Raw genomic sequence first — 13,771 nt, 5'->3', positions numbered from 1 at the left:
CCTGAAACAGACTTAATCACAATATCGTCAATATACACTTGCATGAAAGTCTCAATGAAGTCGTGAAAAATGGAATTCATAGCACGTTGGTAAGTTGCTCCAGCGTTCTTTAAACCAAAAGGCATTACTACCCATTCGTACGTTCCTATTACTCCAGGACAACGGAAAGCCGTTTTAGGAACATCTTCTTTAGCGATAAAAATTTGGTTATAGCTAGAGTATCCGTCTAACATACTTAAGTACTCATGGCCGGCTGCAGAATCTATGAGCATTTCTGCCACTGGCATAGGATATTCATCCTTTGGGGTAGCCGAGTTTAAGTCTCGAAAATCAATGCATACCCTAAGTTTGCCATTTTTCTTAATTACTGGAACAATATTTGCAATCCATTTGACGTACCTGGTTGTGCGGATGAACTTGCATTTTAGAAGTCTTTCGACCTCTTCTTTTATTTTCGACAGGATTTCTGGTGCGAAGCGTCTCGGAGTCTGCTTTACTGGCTTCTTTCCTTCCATTATTGGCAACTGCATTTCGACCAAACTTCTGTCAAGACCAGGCATCTCGTCATAATCCCATGCGAAACAATCTTTGAACTCTTTCAGCAACTGGACTATTTCGACCTTGAACTGGGGGTCCATTTTTGCGGTTATATAGGTTGGTCTATGTTCTGCCCCCACTCCTAAGTTTATTTCTTCTAACGGATCCTGTGCCACCATCTTCTCATTTATTGACACTGGATCTTTTTCGAACCCTAGAGGTTCGTCGTCATAAATGGCGTCCAGCTTTTGCCATTCGCCCATTTGGTTGTTATCATGATCTTCTACAACATATTTTTGGGGACATTGTTTGTCGGAGTTTTCTTTGCTGGCTTCAACAGCCATGTATTTTACTTCAGCCTCAAGGGCCTCTTTGAGTTTGTTTTCGGCTATGTAAGCCGTAATCTTTTCGAGCGCTGATCGTTTACTCGTCATCGTCAAATTCGCTTCCCCATCTCGTTGGCGCTATATGAGTAGTTCCCCACATGTAAGTTTCGCCGATTACTTCTTTATCCCACTGGAAACCATGTGTAGGATGAAGGTACATGGAGCAGTACGCATTGTCTGTCGCCTTTAAGTCGAATTCTGCTGGACTGCATGGAGGTATGTGATTCAGGTTCTTGTCGAAGCTTTGACTGTTGACATTGTTTATCTCTGTCATGAAGTAGCTTTGATCAGCCTCAATGTTTTCGACGATCCCGTCTGGCCTCCATATGTCTATTCGCTGATGCATTGAAGAGGGTACGTCTCCTACGCCATGAATCCATTCCCTTCCAAGCAGTAGGTTGTAGTTCGCCCTTGAAGCAATGACCATAAACATCGTTGGTCTTGTTATGGTTCCAACCGTCAGATTCACCTGGATAACGCCCATGGTGGTTCCTACTTTCGACAGCACCATGTTGTGGGGTTTTGTGTCTGAGTCGTCTTTCCCTATTTTCTTCAGCATGAAATGGGGCATCAAATTCACTGCTTCTCCCCCATCCACCAGTATCTTATTCACCCCAACGTTCTCCACCTTTCCTTTTATGAATAAAGGCTTCAAATGCGCTTTCATGGAGTCATCTGATCTTTCGAAGAAAGCGTTCTGCTCTTCGACGCATCCATTATTCATCACGTAGTAACAGACGGGCCTGTGTGCCATTGTTTCCTCTTCCATCTCGTCTTCTTCATCTTCGACCTCCATAACTCTATCATAGTCTCTAGGGAGAACAGAGACTACGTTACAGATCACATTGAAGGATGATTCTGAGTCGGATTCGAAGTTGTCCGTTATTTCGTCGTCCTCCTGCATCTTCTCTTTCGACGCCACAGGTTCGACAATGCTGCCAGGATTGATCTGGAGGGAAGTCTCTTTTCTGCTCCTTATCTGATGATTGTTACTAGACTCTGCTTCATCTTTGCTGCCAGTGTCTTTTCCATTCACGCTTTTTTCTACAGCCTCTTTTTCTGCCCTTTTCTGTCTTTGCAATCTCCTCCATTGGGATCTGGACATGGGGTTTTTGCCTTTGTAATTCTCTGACGGATATGGTCTTGGCTTGTGCTTTTCCATTTCCTTCTTGCCTTCCATCAAAGCGCCTCTCTGAACCTCAAACTTTCCCCATTTTTTCTGCCCCTGGGCATCTCTAATGGGTTGAACCCATTTGTCGTCTGTTGCTTTGTTAGATGGTTTATAGGTGTTATGGCGCCTTTCTCCATGCTTCCACTGGTGGTGGTCACTTCTCCTTGGGTCATATCTTACTGTTCCCCAATTCTCTTTCCTCTTGGCTTTATCCATTGCCTCCAGGTTGGTTGCTGCCTTCCTGTCGAAAATCGCACTGCAGCGTGGGCACAGCATTACTTCGGTTTTCATCCTTTGGCACCTCTTGATGAATTCTATTAGATTTTCCTCCTCTCTAGGATACGCCAGTCTCTGGTGCTCCTTTCGACGATGATCTTCGCCCACTTCGGCCTGGTCCCTCTGAGATATTTCCACCATGTTCACCCCAACACTCCGTTCGTCGGTGATGCTCAATTCGTTCATCTTTCTAATGAGTCTCTCCTCTTCACCTTCGACACCTGTTAGTGCTTGGTCAAATTCTTTCGCTGGGCAGCAGCACCAAGATATGCTCCTGGGACCATATTTGCAACAGCATTTGTTCCAAATCCTTTTGGGGTCTTCCATTACCCTACGCAGAATCCCACTAACCGCGGGGTTCAAAGGACCATTAACAGCTTCCGCTTTAATTTTTGTGACTTCTTCACTGAAAGGCCCCATAGTGTTGACGCATTTTGCGAGATCACCTGTCTTTGTTTGATCAAGATCAAGGCCTTTAGTAGCCTTGTTTTCGATAATGAGGTCTTCAGCAACCTTCTTTTTCGTATTAGGGGGATGCTCAATTGCCTCAACTGTTTCTTCATTGTTTTCTAAAGAAACATCTCCCCAACCGCTTGGTTGGATTGTGTTGATGTCGATCCGAGAGCTTTCCGGCGCATTGTACTTCACAAGATAATCATATTTCCCACTTGGTTGTCCCAAGCGGTCCCAATTTTCCTCTTGTTGAAACTTCACATCTTCGACAGTATCGGCACCGTCCTTCTTGTCGAAACCTTCAGTAGTTTCCACTCTTTTCTGGTTGTCGAAGCCTTCAGTAACTTCAACTTCGTTCTGGCTTGCGAGATCATCAGCAATCTCAACCATGTTGATGTTTGTGTCGAAACATCCAAGGGCCTCCACCATTTCCAAATTGCCATCAGGAGCAACTTCGATCTCCACCATGTTCACGATGGATGGTTCAGCGTAGTGGGCTTCGACTTGCTGCATGGGATTCGAATCGATCCTCATTTGTTGTTTCGGTTTGTCACCAAACTTTAGCCTTCCGTCACGGATAGCATTTTGAACGAGATCCCTGAAAAGGAAACAACGAGACGTTTTATGGCCTAGAAAATTATGGTATTTACAAAAACCTCTCTTTTTCTGCTGTTCCATAGGTGGTTCTTTAGCGCCTGGAGGTTTTATTAATTGACCATCTTTAACCAACAAATCGAAAATTTCGTCGCATTTGGTGACGTCGAACGTATAAGTCCTTTTGGGAAACTTATCGCTGGTTTCGACTGGGTTTCCGTTCGACGGAGTTAGCACTTTGCACGAATAAGGTGGGCCATGCTTTAATTCTGCTAGGTCAATCTCTTGTTCATCGAAGTTACTTGGTTCGTTTTCGTCGTACTCATCATCTTGGCAAACCCCTACGTAGGCCACCCTTTCTTTTTTATTCTTATTTGCTCTGAATTTTTCGTCCCTTAATCTTTCGACCTGTCTCACTCTATCTGCTAATTGTGCCATATCCCTCAGATACTGGGTATCTAGTTTCTTACTTATAGAATAGTCTAGTCCCCCTGCGGCCATTTCGACCAACTCATGTTCTGGCACCGGGGTGAAACATCTAGCCTTTAACAATCTGAACCTATTCAAATAATCATCTATTGGTTCTGAGTGTTTTCTCTTAACACTGGCTAATTCTTTCAGACTTATTTTTGTTTGACCCATGTAGAATTGTTCATGGAACAGTCTTTCTAATTGGGTCCACGTATATACTGAGTTTGCAGGCAAAGATGTAAACCAAGTAAACGTGTTTTTTGTTAAGGAACTAGGGAAATATTTTATTTTCAAATTTTCATTACGGGCTATTTCCCCTGCTTCGATCAGATAACGTGCTACGTGTTCTATGGTGGATTCGCTAGTATCCCTTGAGAACTTTGTGAACTTAGGCACTTTCCACCTTGGTGGCAGTTCTTCTTGCAGAATATATTCTGACAGTGGGGAAGCATAACTAGGCCTTTGTAATCCCACGTTCATCCCATTTTGTGCCATTATTGTTTCTACCATGGATGCTAAATTGTTTTTGACATGAGGGTTATTATACCAGATCCGCTGTTGCAACACAGCATCCGCGTCCTGGCCTCTCTGGATTACTATCCTTCTAGGTTCTTGTGAAATAGGGACTTCGACACGGGGCTGTTCGACTACATCCTCCTGGTTCCTGACGTTTGTCTAAGGATTGTCTAAAGGCATTTGGTTTATCGTAGGCTCTTCCTGGACCGCCACCAATGGGTTCTGAACCACTTGTTCTCTATGTCGAGTTTGAGGGACTCCAAAGAAATCAGCAATGCGCGTCATTTGCGCTGCCAACAATTGGTTTGTTTGGGCGGTGTTTTGTATTAGAGGGTTAAACACCGCTCCCATTTGTTGTGTCAACATTTGGACCATATCATGATTACTCTCGTCCATTTGTTGTCTAATTACCTGTGCCGAATTATTTGTTATCGGCGGCACGTAGAGTGGTTGTTGATTTAGTCTACTCATGTTTCCGCCATATCCTGATCCTTATAAGGGCGAAGACATATTGGCCATAGAATCAGAATATACTACCGGGGAATTGTGTAGGTTTGCCATTACTGAAGTTGGCATTCCAAATGGTTGTTCCCTACCAGGCAGAGGCATGGTGAAATTTGTCACAAAAGGCCTAGAAGTGTTTCCCACAGGAGGGCGTGTCCCAACGGGCATTTGTTGTGCCCTGAAGGACGAACTAGGCGCATTCTGCGATATTGAAACCGCTGGCGTTGACCCTGTTGACGAAGGTACAGCCTCTGACACAGGGACTGATCCTACATTGCCTCCTGTCGAAGAGACAGGGTTGGATACTGGGATGGCTTCATTTGGATTAGAATTATTTGGATTATTTGGCTGATTCACCATTTTCCTTACTCTTGTTCTTTTTGGTATTTCTACGTCGGACACGGCTAATTTACCGCTTCTCAGTCTCATACAACGAAGAACAAACTTTGACTAACGATTATCTAAGTTTCTAGATTTATGCACTGTCCCACTGGGCGTGCCAATTTGTTAGCTGTGAATTTTGGCGAACAACCTCTGGTTTACCAAAACTTGTAGAATTGGGTTACTTGCAGGATCAACCACACAAATCCTAGGACATGTGCAAAATCTAAATAACTTCGTAAATCTCTAGAACGACGTTTGTATCTTTCATTTTTGATTCTCTGAATATTTTATGTCGAAAGATGTTGATTAAAGACGTTTAAACAGATGTAAATTTGACAAGATAAGATAAATGGCAGAAAATAACTGACGAAATGTAAAGTGTCGAAAAGAAAGTGCAGAAAGATAATTTACAGGAAAACGTAAAAGGAATTTGTAAAGAACTTTAAACTTTATAAAATAACTTTGAAAGAATTGGTGTTTGTTTACACATACATGTTCCAAATATGACTCTTTTCTCTCACACGGGTACTTTGAGTATTTTCAGGAATTTTGTACAAGTAAAAATTTCACACCCTTTTCAGATAACAACTACCCTATTTATATACAAATAACATAACTGTTTCTAACTTCCAAATCCTAAAACTGTGACAAACGGTTCTCTTCTTTTCGCCAGATGCTTCCACGCGTCTTCTGCCAAACGTCACAACTCTTTAGAATTTGAAATTTATATTTTACGTCGAAATGACGTCTGTCTTCAGACTTTGTCGAATTGTCGAACTTCTACATATTTGTCGAAGGGTCGAACAACACTTATCAACCAAAACCATTTATCTCATGTCGTCATTTGTCGAAAGAACCATTCTGCACAACAAATCTCATGGCGTCGAAAACGCACGTATACAGGTGGTCTCAGAGACTTATGTCTCTCACTAATGATGATATAGTTTGGTATGAACCTTCTTTGAGCAGTTTGGAGATTATTGATAGTTGTGGTGAATTCTCTAATGTGCCTCTCATTGGTACACAAGGAGGAATTAACTACAACCCTACTTTGGCTCGTCGTCAACTTGGGTTCCCCTTGAGAGACAAACCTAATAACACTTTGTTAGAAGGTCTTTTCTATCAAGAGGGTAAAGATCCCTAACATTTGAAGCAAATGATTGTGCATGCTTGGCATAATGTGCATAGGAAAGGAAGATCCGAGCTTGGTTTACGCAATTGTGTAGCTTTGGAAGCTTACACTCTTTGGGTGAAGAAGAGAGCTTTGGAGTTGAAGATGCCCTATCCTTATGAAATACCTATGTCTATGGTTGTGGTTGAGCCATTAACTCTCCCTAACCAAGATATAGAGGATTTGGAAGACGCACTCGTCAATATGAAGTAAGAGAAAGATATGTGGGAAGAGTGTTTCCATGCTTTTAGCAAGAAGCATGAAGAGTTGCAGTTGGAGTCTAAGGATAAAGATGCACTTATTGAGCTACTTGAAGACCGAGTGACAAAGAGACAGAGAGAGTCAGAGGTTTCATCTTCTAGCATGCCTCGGCCTTCCGTTGCTTGGAAGAAGATTGTTGCTTAGCTTGTCCTCGAGAAGACTCAGATGAAGACTTCTTTTGAGACCGAGATCCGTCACATTCGAAGGAAGTACGCGCCTTCAGCTAGGTCTTCTGACATTGTTGTTAGGGATCCTTAGGATGACTAGTCTCCTTTTCTCTTGTATTTTCCATTTGGTTTCTGAAATTGTACTCAGTGTAATCCTTCCAATTATATAAATGAAAAGAGATTTTTGGTCATATAAAAATTATTGCAATTGTTGATATATATATATATATATATATATATATATATATATATATATATATATATATATATATATATAATATATATATATATATATATATATATATATATATATATATATATATATATTTGTGTGTGTGTGTGTGTGTGTGTGTGTGTGTATGTGTGTGTGTGTATTTGCAAATGATATAGTAAGTTCCTTGAAAATAAAAAAATAAGTAAACAAGCATTGTGTTTCATGCATCATTTACATAAGCAGGTTTCTCTTTCGCCAGATGTCTCATTGGTGTTTCTTCTGTGCTTTAGCCAAGCTGACTCATCGGTACAATACTCGCGCCAATCATCTAAAAATTATGGAGCATGTAGAGAAAGAGAACAAAGAGCTAAAGGACGAGATCGTCCACCTGACTACCATGATGGAGTCAGTTCTTGCTGCTCAGAGACAAGCTTCTCCAACGCCTGTAACTCCTCCTCCTCATAGGACTGTTATTTCAGAGGTGGCTACCTCTACCATGCCTGCTGCTACCGCTCATTTTGCATCCACTATGCCTGCCGGATTCCCGTGGGGAATGTCGCCGTACTTTATGCCTGAAGGTTTTGCGCCTACATTTTCTTCCATGCCAGCATCTAGCTCGGTCATGCCGGTGCCACCTCCCGTTGTGCACACCTTACCTCGTGTAGAGGACACCATTTATCACTCCAAGTCGTCTGAGGGTCCGGATGTTTATGAGAAAATGGACGAAATGAAAGATCAGTTTCTTGAGCTGCACAAGGAATTGAAGATGCTAAGGGGTAAGGACTTGTTTGGAAAGAGTGTTGCTGAGTTGTGTTTAGTGCCCAACGTAAAGATCCCGGTGAATTTCAAAGTTCCTGACTTTGAAAAGTACAAAGGGAACACATGTCCACTCAGTCATCTAGTAATGTATGCTTGCAAGATGTCTACTCAGACTGACAATGATCAAATGTTGATTCATTACTTCCAAGACAGTATGACTGGTGCTGCACTCAGATGGTATATGGGATTAGACAATGCAAGCGTTTGTACTTTCAATGACTTGGGAGAGGCTTTTGTCAAGCAATATAAGTACAACATGGACATAGCGCCTGATAGAGACCAACCGGGGTCTATGTCTCAGAAGGATAAGGAGACGTTTAAAGAGTATGCGCAGAGATGGAGGGAATTGGCTGCCCATATCACTCCTCCTTTGGAGGAAAAAGAGATGACAAAGCTCTTTCTGAAAACTCTGAGTTCATTTTATTATGAACGAATGATTGCTAGTGCCCCTAGTGACTTTACCGAAATGGTAAACATGGGGATGAGGCTTGAGGAAGGAGTCCGAGAGAGACGTTTGTCGAAAGAAGAAGCATCGTCAAGTAAGAGGTATGGTAGCAATTTTGGGAAGAAAAAGGACAACGAAGCAAATGCAATAAGCAGTGGGAGGCAGAGGAGGCCTCAGATCAGAAGGAATCAACCATCCTGTCAACATCACCATCAAGTATCTTCAGTAATTCCAGTTTTCTCTAATAATCAATCAACACCAGTTCAACAACAACAACAACCGCAACAACGAGCAAACACCAACAACAACAACAATACCAACAACAATCATCATCAACAAAACTTCAAGAGGAAAAATGTCTCTTTCGACCCGATTCCTATGTCATATGCATAACTGTATTTGGTTCTCAAGAACCTATTCCAACCAAGAAACCCGCCACAAATTCCAGAACCACTTCCATGGTGGTACAAGCCTGAGCTCCGTTGTGCTTTTCATCAAGGAGCACTCGGACATGATATAGAACTGTTATCTGCTCAAGTATGAGGTTCAGAAGCTGATAAAGAGTGGAATGGTGTCCTTCGAGGATCGTGCGCCGAATGTGAAAGCAAATCCATTGCCCGCTCATGGGAACTCTTCTGTGAATATGGTGGATGGTTGTCCTGGCAAGTTTAAGGTTTTTGATGTGTGTTTTATCCGAAGATCCTTGGTGCAGATGCATAAGGACATTTGTATGGTGAATGATTGTGAGCATGACCACGATGGTTGTGCTATTTGCAATATTAATTCAAGGGGTTGCGAAGTTATGAAAAGGGACATCCAGCGACTAATGGATGAAGGCATGATTCAAATTGTTCAATCACGTCATGTAGATGATGATGTAAATGTCATAGTGCCCATTTTCAAGCATCCAGAGAGATTGGTAATTTAGTAGGACAGCAGCAACAGTAACAATGTCAGCAATAGATCAGTATCGCCGTTGGTTATACGGTTAGCGGGCCCAGTCCCGTATTCATCTGATAAAGTTATGTCGTATCAGTATAATGCTACAATGATAGAAGGGGGTCAAGAGGTCCCGTTGCCTACGACTAGCTTTGTAGTAAGCATTGGTGATGTTACCAAGGTGACCCGCAGTGGTCGAGTGTTTGGGTCGGTGTTCCGAAAGGATAAAGAAGAATCAGATGTTGGAAAGAAGGTAGAAGTGCCTATTGTAGATCCAGTTGGTGCTTTAAAGGGTAAGTATGGTGAATCCAGTGACTTGAAGGATAACGATGATGATGAAGTACTTCAGTTAATCAAAAGGAGTGAGTTTAATATGGTGGAGCAGCTTCTCCAAACCCCCTTAAAAATATCACTGTTGTCTTTGCTCATGAATTCTGAAGCGCACAAAGAAGCACTGCAGAAGGTTTTGGAACAAGCATTTGTAGAACATGATACTACAGTGGATCAATTTGATCATATTATGGCTAACATCACTTCTTGCAATAATCTTAGCTTCTGTGATAAAGAACTCCTTGAGGAGGGTAGAAATCATAATCTGGCTTTGCACATTTCTATGAATTGCAAAGGAGATACTTTGTCAAATGTGCTTATTGACACTGGTTCGTCACTGAATGTGCTACCGAAGTCAACTATGTCCAAGCTATCATAGCAAGGAGCGCCTATGAGGTATAGCGGTGTAATCGTCAAAGCTTTAGACGGTTCGCGCAAAACGGTTATTAGTGAAGTGGACCTTCCAGTTAAGATAGGTCTGAGTGATTTTCAAATTACTTTTTAAGTGATGGATATCCACTCGGCCTACAGTTGCTTGTTGGGAAGTGTCATACGGTGAACTGGACTTTTTTGTGGTTTTAATCGCAATGTCGCGGTTAGCAAGAGTCGCCACCGACTTTTCTTTTATCCAATAAGGAAAGGTGGAAAAGAACAGGAAAAACCTTAATTTAGATTTTGGGTTCGGGAGGTACATTATACAAAGGGAAGGTGTTAGCACCCTTTGTATCCATGGTTATCCATGGGCTCTTAATTGCTCGATCACTTATATTATTTTTGTCTAAAAAAAAGTGTTTGTGAATTGTTTAGAAAAATTGTTTTGAAAAGAGAATTTAACTTTGTAATGATTCTTGTATGAATGTATACAAAGTGATTATCTCGTTTAGTTTTGAAAATTGTTTAGAAAAATATAACTCGGTAATGATTCTAGTATGAATGTATACCAAGTGGTGATTTTCTGAAGGTATTTTGAAAGGTGTGAGGTGTGAAAAAATGTTTTAGGTTGTGAGCCAGCAATTAAGAGTTATACCGACCCAAGGTCTTTATGAGTATTTCCTATCCTTATGAGGGTAAAACTGTCCTTATTATTGAGAAATAAGTAGTTTTATCCTTTGGATGTAAAAGGGTCATCGTAGGGTCATCGATTGGTCATTGAAGGCAACAGTTACGAGGATACCTTAGCATTCGAAGGGACTATCATCTTTTAACCGTAGGCAACATCGGAGGGTCATCGAGGGACAAAGTTGTATATTCGAAGGCAACATCCGAGGGACTATAATTTATTTTATGATGATTTAACCGAAGGGTCTTTGCTAAGGGTATCCCCACGTTCGCGGGACATGACCGTAATATCGTAATCGTAAGGCAACAAAGAGAGGTCCAAGATCACTTATTCAAAGGCAAAGTTTTACAATTAATTATATAATTAGGATGAAACTCCACATTAAAATTATTAAAAATAATATATTAAAAAATTAATACATTAGAAATTAATACATTAAAAATTAATTTAGGGTGAAACTCCACAAGGGTATCCCACAAATAAAGTGGAATACCTAGCCAATAACCTTTTCCTGGGATATGTGAACCTTTACGAAACTTAAAAAAAGAAACATGTCAGAACACCAAATCAGGGTGCAATCGAAGATTACACCGGAGAAATATCACAACAATAAATAGGATAGGATGAATAATGCATGGCTATGATAAAAACATAAAAAAAACAGACTAGAAGAATCAGGTACTGTCTCGTTCGCCTCTGCCTCGCCTGGCGAAGGCCACGGATTTTGAATTTGAAAACAGCCCCATGTTAGGAACTTTGAATTTTATGGCATTTTATCACAGGAATAACATGGTCAAACATTCAGGGTATTCAGGCATATTTAGATTCCCATACGAAAGCAAATTATATATCAACATTTAATCATGATACATTATATATGTAGATATGGCCAATTGAAAGTATAAACAATAGAGATACGCAAACCTGTTTGCCAATTCAAGGTTGAAGGGATTGACCACTTGTAGTATCGGAATAAGTTAGGCAGCGGGAATTGGACGGCGATGGCTTCGGTGCAGATGGGCTGCCTTCAGGGTTTCTTTACTCTGAATTCTCCGGGTAGGCAGGGTTCCTATGCCAAAGTTTCTATCCGTCCTTCTCTGTTCTCTCTCTTTCTTTTTCCTCAAGGTTTTGTTCCAAGGAAACCTCAGAGTGTTTTGCTTCTCTTCCTTCTTTCTCCAGTGAATCTCCCAGTGTAAACTCCAAGTCTCCCTCCCCTACTGAAACTTCAGTATTTATAGACTAATTTCGTGGGTAATGGGCTTGGAATGAGGGAGACCCAAGTCCAAAATAATTTGTTATATTTTATTTATTATTTATTTTATTATTAATTAATTAATAATTAATTAATTATTAATTAATAATTAATTAATTAAAAAAAAAATTCTTTTTTTTTCTTTTTTTTTCGTTTTTTTTTCGTTTTTTTTTCGTTTTTTTTTTTTTTTTTTTTTTTTTTAGGAAAAATGATGGGTAATTTTTGGGGTATGACAGCTGCCCCTGTTCAATATTCTTGAACCGAGAGAGTTAGGATGGCGTGTATGCCATTCGTGGTCTAGAGGTGGAAGATTATTGAACACTAGAATGCCCCAAAAATTTGCACTTGAGAATCGACAGTTGGTCTTGATGGAGATGGGCTTAAAGATGCCATCCGGGAGGTTTGATGACGAAAGCTTCAGATCGCGCCGTATATTAGGCCAATTTGAAGACATGGGTGCCACACTGGGTCGTACGTTAGACCGTATAATGAGTCATCCATTAGGCTGCAGACTTCGCTAGGGAGTCGGAGTGTGTCATATGCTGTTGGGGATAAAGGGTCAGAATGGACCATACACTAGATCGTATCTGAGTTGCAGAATGAGCCGTACGTTAGGCTGAATCTGATGACGAAAGGGGTAGTCGTACGTTAGACTACACTTCAGAAATGTACCGTATGTTAGGTAGCATCTGAGGGGATGGACATCCGAACGGGTCGTACGTTAGACCGTCGCAGAATGAGTCGTCTGTTAGGCCGCATCTGTTGATGAAAGCGGTAGTCGAACGCCAGACTACACTTCAGAAATGTACCGTACGTTAGGTAGCATCTGAGGGTTGTAAGATCCAAACGGGTCGTACGTTAGACCGCGTTGGAGTTGCTGGAGTTCAGAATGGATCGTACGTTAGATCGTATCCGAGTTGTAGAATGAGCCGTCCGTTAGGCTGCATCTGAAAAAGAAAGTAGTCGTACGCTAGACTACACCCCTGAATGTACCGTACGCTAGGCAGCATCTGAGGATTTGAAGGTCCAAATGGGTCGTACGTTAGACCGCATTGGAGTTGCTGAAGAAGTCATATGTTGGGCTGAATCAGAATGAACCGTACGTTAGGCTGTATCTGATAACCTGTATATGTTGTACTTGCAATAAATGTCTGGGATGGGCTTAGAGATGCCATCGTTAGGAGGATATCGAAGTGTTGTCAGAATGAATGTTCCCATGAACTGTATTTGAAATATGTATCTGAATCTTGAATGTGATTGATAAAGGTGTTGTCTGAATGAACCTTCTACTTTGACTATATCAGGAGGATAATTAACCTGCAAAGAAAAAGTTAGCTTCATGCTATGTCATGATGCATGAGATGTTTCGTGTTATGCTAAAATAAATGTGAATGTTGTATGCATGCGTATGCTGTGAAAGGATGTAATGAATGAGTTATGCGTATGAGAAGTTCTGCTTGGGGACTCTACTGGGGAAAATAAATCCCCATCTACTGATTTGAGACATTTGTGTCGATGACCCTTTCTCGGCTGGGGATGCTTGATTTCTGTCTGATGGTGGAAATATTCAACAGAGCCTGGCTGGGGATGGATGAGATGGTCAATCTGTCTGGTGACGCCGACCTCTGTTGGGGAGTAACTGGCTGTGCCTGGGGATACTGCCATTTTCTGAGGAAAAAAAAAACAGGCTTGCTGGGGAAGAGAATTGGTAGCGGATTCATTGGAAGCATGATTAGACCTTTTCCTTGATCCTGAAGTCGGGTAGTAATTGCTATTGCTATTCTATGCATGTATTTTGGTAAACATCAGTCATATTCAAAT

Source organism: Lathyrus oleraceus, chromosome 1, assembly GCF_024323335.1.
Source record: "Lathyrus oleraceus cultivar Zhongwan6 chromosome 1, CAAS_Psat_ZW6_1.0, whole genome shotgun sequence".
Taxonomy (NCBI): domain Eukaryota; kingdom Viridiplantae; phylum Streptophyta; class Magnoliopsida; order Fabales; family Fabaceae; genus Lathyrus; species Lathyrus oleraceus.
The sequence above is the reverse complement of the archived record's forward strand: the minus strand, read 5'-3'. Positions refer to the sequence as shown.